Source organism: Pagrus pagrus (genome assembly GCF_965226575.1).
Source record: "Pagrus pagrus genome assembly, chromosome: 21".
NCBI lineage: Eukaryota > Metazoa > Chordata > Actinopteri > Spariformes > Sparidae > Pagrus > Pagrus pagrus.
The window spans coordinates 12,434,833-12,441,122 of NC_140208.1; positions in this window are offsets into that span (position 1 = coordinate 12,434,833).

The window sequence follows — 6,290 nt, forward strand, 5'->3', positions numbered from 1 at the left end:
TTTTTGATTCAACTTTTTACTTCTTTTTTTTATTATTATTAGATTTGTCCTCCGATCAATAGATCATTCGAACCTGACAACTGTATTTTACATTTTCAAATTCTTCTGACCAGAGGTTTTTACAGCAATAGATTGATCCTGGTTGTTTTTTGTTTTTTTTTTGTTTTGTTTTTTGTAGATTAGGGTTAGGAAAGTTTAAATAATATTCACTAAAAAGACTCTACAGTTACAAAAAGAGTTCCGTTTCTCAACTCTGTCCCGAGTAAGGCATCTTCCCACTCAAAACCAATAAAGGATCTTTGCCAAAGATATCAGTTCAGGGACAATTTCCAGCGGTGTTTGTGGTGACAGAATCTTTTCTGAACCCTAACAATGTGATGTTTGGGCCCAAACTTGACCAGACCATCAGCACAGTGTTGTCGTTAAACAAAATGTCAAACTGAATATAAAGAAACTTAAAGCTGCGACTAAACTAACTAAATTTTCCCAGCAAAATGTCATTTTTCCAGAACACAAACATTTTCTCCTGAAGTGAGCAGAGCTACTTTATGCAGGAGTGCACGGTTGCTCCAAAACCTCTTTATTCCCTTTTACTTAACTGTTGATGGCAAGTTAGTCTTTGGTGAGTCAATAACTAGACGGCATTGTGCAACAGAGGAAGTCATGCGTGAACTTTGTGGTTTGAGTCTTAAACAAGTCCCTCTTCAAGTTGAATGCCATTTAAGTTTGAATGTTTTTTAATATATTTATTACTTTCAAATAGATTTTTATACCCACTGTCAAGAAAATATCTTTATTTGCTACACACTTCACTTTACACCACACTTGTTTTTTTGTCTTTTTACATACCTTGGGTCCCACTGCAGTCACAAGTCAACTGTGTTGAATTCAAAGTTGGAGTTTATGCTTTGTCCTTTTTCCACAGAAGACGTTTTGATGTAGAAAAAGAAAAGGTACGATTAATAAATTTGATAATGACTTATTTACCTGGTGCATGAATGAACATGAACACGATGGACATAATTTCAGCCACAAATCAAATCTTTTGTGCCCGTGTCTTCGATTAATGAGCCGCGTTCAGTCTACCTTCTCCTCCAATAAAGCACAGTGGACTCGGCAATCAGCGACATAATCAGCTCATTTAGCTGAATCAATAACAGTGGCTCAGGCGTGCCCTTCCTTCCAGAAACTGTTTAAAATATTACTCTCAGGTACAGTCCGCTAATTTTGGGTAATGAGGAGCGCTCAGTTTCAAATATCACCACCGCTGTGGCACCCTCCGTTGAGTTCCTTAATGCAAAATTATGCAGTCATCAAATTAAGTGCGAGAGTTTTAAAACCTGGTAATTCTGCAGCTTAATGGTCCGCTCTTCTTTCAGACTTCAAGTGAAACAATTCACTGTAATGTGGTTAACAGTTTAAAAGTTCCCCCCACCTTTATCGTGATGAACTTTGACGAGGGAGAAGGATCCTTGTGCTCTGTTAATGAGATCTCTCGAGGATCCGGTGTGATGAGGGGGGTTTAAAACAACCTCTTTAGTCGGAATAGCATCTAAACACTTCCTTCATCCTCAGTGAAAAACAAAATGCTAATTTGTTTTAGTACCAAAGAAGAAAATATGTGGAAAACTTTTTGGACTCTCGCAGTCTGTAATTGAGCTAAAGCTTTTATCTGCCTCCCCCCCACTTTCATCTGCATTTCTCTCTCATGACTAATGACTACATCGGGTCTGTTTATCCAACCAACAGGAAGTGAGAGTTTTAGACGGAGGTTAGAGCTCAAGAACAAGATGTTCTTAAGTTCAAAATCTTACTGCAGTTTTCATTATAATAGGACATTTTGGCCAAAGCTTCTTTACTGAGCGGTGCAGGAATAACATCTTAAGCGCTTTGTGCAAGAGAGGAAACAATAGATTATATCCACGTGGTGGCCATTTTACTTTGATGTCACGCTCAGGGTGTGAAGCCGGAATGCCGGGATGATGTTGTGCTGCTGTGTTTCATATTGTAATGTAAAAAACATTTCACTGCTTCATGATCGATCAGCAACTGAGAAAATGATGGATTGTCAACATCAGGAAGGACATCGAGCCATAAATCAAGATAAAACAGTTAACTTGTTAACCTGTTAGCTATGTTAAGTGTGTTTCACCTCCACGATTAAATATGCAATATGCAGGGTTGGAGGCGGGCCTGCAAAGTGAATGGGATGGATCAGAGGTGAGTGTTAGGGGTAAAAATTTTCAATTGTTCCTCCAGCGGGTGTTCAGGAGCGTGTTTCGGGCCATTTGGAGTGTGCTGGCGCCCCTCTGTATGGACATTTTTTTTATCTCATAGTTGGATCTGTGCCGTGTATTTCTACAGTGTATTTCTCCTATGTACTGTGTATTTCTACAGTATATTTCTACTGTGTGATGTGTATTTCAAATGTGTGCTCTGCATTTTTACAGTGTATTTCTAATGTCTGATGTGTATTTCTACAGTGTATTTCAATTGTGTGCTCTGGATTTCTACTGTGTATTTCTACCGTGTTTTTCTACTGTGTGTTGTGTATTTCTACTGTGTGATGTGTATTTCTCCTGTGTATTTCTACTGCGTGCTCTGTATTTCTACTGTGTATTTCTATTGTGTGATCTGTATTTCTACTGTGTATTTCCACTGTGTGCCGTGTATTTCTACCGTGTGTTTCGACTGTGTGGTGTGTATTTCTATTGTGTATTTCTATTGTGTGCTGTGTATTTCTACTGTGTGATATGTATTTCTACTGTGTAATGTGTATTGCTACTGTATATATTTCTGCTGTGTTTTTGTACTGCGTGCTGTGTATTTCTACTGTGTATTTCTATTGTGTGCTCTGTATTTCTACCGTGTGATGTTCATTTCTACTGCGTGCTCTGTATTTCTACTGTGTATTTCTATTGTGTGATCTGTATTTCTACTGTGTATTTCCACTGTGTGCCGTGTATTTCTACCGTGTGTTTCGACTGTGTGGTGTGTATTTCTATTGTGTATTTCTATTGTGTGCTGTGTATTTCTACTGTGTGATATGTATTTCTACTGTGTAATGTGTATTGCTACTGTATATATTTCTGCTGTGTTTTTGTACTGCGTGCTGTGTATTTCTACTGTGTATTTCTATTGTGTGCTCTGTATTTCTACCATGTGATGTTCATTTCTACTGTGTATTTCTGCTGTGTTTTTGTACTGTGTGCCGTTTATTTCTACTGTGTATTTCTATTGTGTGCTGTGTACATCTACTTTGTATTTCTACTATGTACTGTGTATCTCTATTGTGTATTTCTACTGTGTGCTGTGTATTTCTACCGTGTGTTTCGACTGTGTGGTGTGTATTTCTATTGTGTGCTGTGTATTTCTACTGTGTGATGTGAATTTCTACTGTGTAATGTGTATTGCTACTGTGTATTTTTACAGTGCATTTCTACTTTGTGATGTGTATTTCTACTGTGTGATGGTCATTTCTACTGTGTATTTCTACCATATATTTCTGCTGTTTTTCTACTGCTTGCTGTGTATTTCTACTGTCTATTTCTATTGTGCGCTCTGTATTTCTACTGTGTGATGTTCATTTCTACTGTGTATTTCTACTGTGTATTTCTGTTGTGTTTTTCTACTGTGTGCCGTGTATTTCTACTGTGTATTTCTACCGTGTATTTCTACTGTGTTTTTCTACTGTGTGCCGTGTATTTCTACTGTGTATTTCTATTGTGTGCTGTGTACTTCTACTGTGTATTTATACTATGTTCTGTGTATTTTTTTACTGTGTTATATGTATTTCTACCATGTGCTCTGTATTTCTACGGTGTATTTCTACTGTGTGATGTGTATTTCCACTGTGTATTTCTACTGTGTGCTCTGTATGTCTACAGTGTATTTCTACTGTGTGCTGTGTATTTCTACCGTGTGTTTCGACTGTGTGGTGTGTATTTCTATTGTGTATTTCTACCGTGTGATGTTCATTTCTACTGTGTATTTCTGCTGTGTTTTTGTACTGTGTGCCGTTTATTTCTACTGTGTATTTCTATTGTGTGCTGTGTACATCTACTTTGTATTTCTACTATGTACTGTGTATTTCTACCGTGTGTTTCGACTGTGTGGTGTGTATTTCTATTGTGTATTTCTATTGTGTGCTGTGTATTTCTACTGTATGATGTGAATTTCTACTGTGTAATGTGTATTGCTACTGTGTATTTTTACTGTGCATTTCTACTTTGTGATGTGTATTTCTACTGTGTGATGGTCATTTCTACTGTGTATTTCTACCGTATATTTCTGCTGTTTTTCTACTGCGTGCTGTGTATTTCTACTGTCTATTTCTATTGTGCGCTCTGTATCTCTACTGTGTGATGTTCATTTCTACTGTGATTTCTACTGTGTATTTCTGTTGTGTTTTTCTACTGTGTGCCGTGTATTTCTACTGTGTATTTCTACCGTGTATTTCTACTGTGTTTTTCTACTGTGTGCCGTGTATTTCTACTGTGTATTTCTATTGTGTGCTGTGTACTTCTACTGTGTATTTATACTATGTTCTGTGTATTTTTCTACTGTGTTATATGTATTTCTACCTTGTGCTCTGTATTTCTACGGTGTATTCCTACTGTGTGATGTGTATTTCCACTGTGTATTTCTACTGTGTGATGTGTATTTCTCCTGTGTATTTCTACTGCGTGCTCTGTATTTCTACTGTGTATTTCTATTGTGTGATCTGTATTTCTACTGTGTATTTCCACTGTGTGCCGTGTATTTCTACCGTGTGTTTCGACTGTGTGGTGTGTATTTCTATTGTGTATTTCTATTGTGTGCTGTGTATTTCTACTGTGTGCTGTGTATTTCTACTGTGTGATGTGTATTTCTACTGTGTAATGTGTATTGCTACTGTATATATTTCTGCTGTGTTTTTATACTGCGTGCTGTGTATTTCTACTGTGTATTTCTATTGTGTGCTCTGTATTTCTACCGTGTGATGTTCATTTCTACTGTGTATTTCTGCTGTGTTTTTGTACTGTGTGCCGTTTATTTCTACTGTGTATTTCTATTGTGTGCTGTGTACATCTACTTTGTATTTCTACTATGTACTGTGTATCTCTATTGTGTATTTCTACTGTGTGCTGTGTATTTCTACCGTGTGTTTCGACTGTGTGGTGTGTATTTCTATTGTGTATTTCTATTGTGTGCTGTGTATTTCTACTGTGTGATGTGAATTTCTACTGTGTAATGTGTATTGCTACTGTGTATTTTTACAGTGCATTTCTACTTTGTGATGTGTATTTCTACTGTGTGATGGTCATTTCTGTGTATTTCTACCGTATATTTCTGCTGTTTTTCTACTGCGTGCTGTGTATTTCTACTGTCTATTTCTATTGTGCGCTCTGTATTTCTACTGTGTGATGTTCATTTCTACTGTGTATTTCTACTGTGTATTTCTGTTGTGTTTTTCTACTGTGTGCCGTGTATTTCTACTGTGTATTTCTACCGTGTATTTCTACCGTGTATTTCTACTGTGTTTTTCTACTGTGTGCCGTGTATTTCTACTGTGTATTTCTATTGTGTGCTGTGTACTTCTACTGTGTATTTATACTATGTTCTGTGTATTTTTTTACTGTGTTATATGTATATCTACCTTGTGCTCTGTATTTTTACGGTGTATTTCTACTGTGTGATGTGTATTTCCACTGTGTATTTCTACTGTGTGCTCTGTATGTCTACAGTGTATTTCTACTGTGTGCTGTGTATTTCTACCGTGTGTTTCGACTGTGTGGTGTGTATTTCTATTGTGTATTTCTACCGTGTGATGTTCATTTCTACTGTGTATTTCTGCTGTGTTTTTGTACTGTGTGCCGTTTATTTCTACTGTGTATTTCTATTGTGTGCTGTGTACATCTACTTAGTATTTCTACTATGTACTGTGTATCTCTATTGTGTATTTCTACTGTGTGCTGTGTATTTCTACCGTGTGTTTCGACTGTGTGGTGTGTATTTCTATTGTGTATTTCTATTGTGTGCTGTGTATTTCTACTGTGTGATGTGAATTTCTACTGTGTAATGTGTATTGCTACTGTTTATTTTTACAGTGCATTTCTACTTTGTGATGTGTATTTCTACTGTGTGATGGTAATTTCTGTGTATTTCTACTGTATATTTCTGCTGTTTTTCTACTGCGTGCTGTGTATTTCTACTGTCTATTTCTATTGTGCGCTCTATATTTCTACTGTGTGATGTTCATTTCTACTGTGTATTTCTACTGTGTATTTCTGTTGTGTTTTTCTACTGTG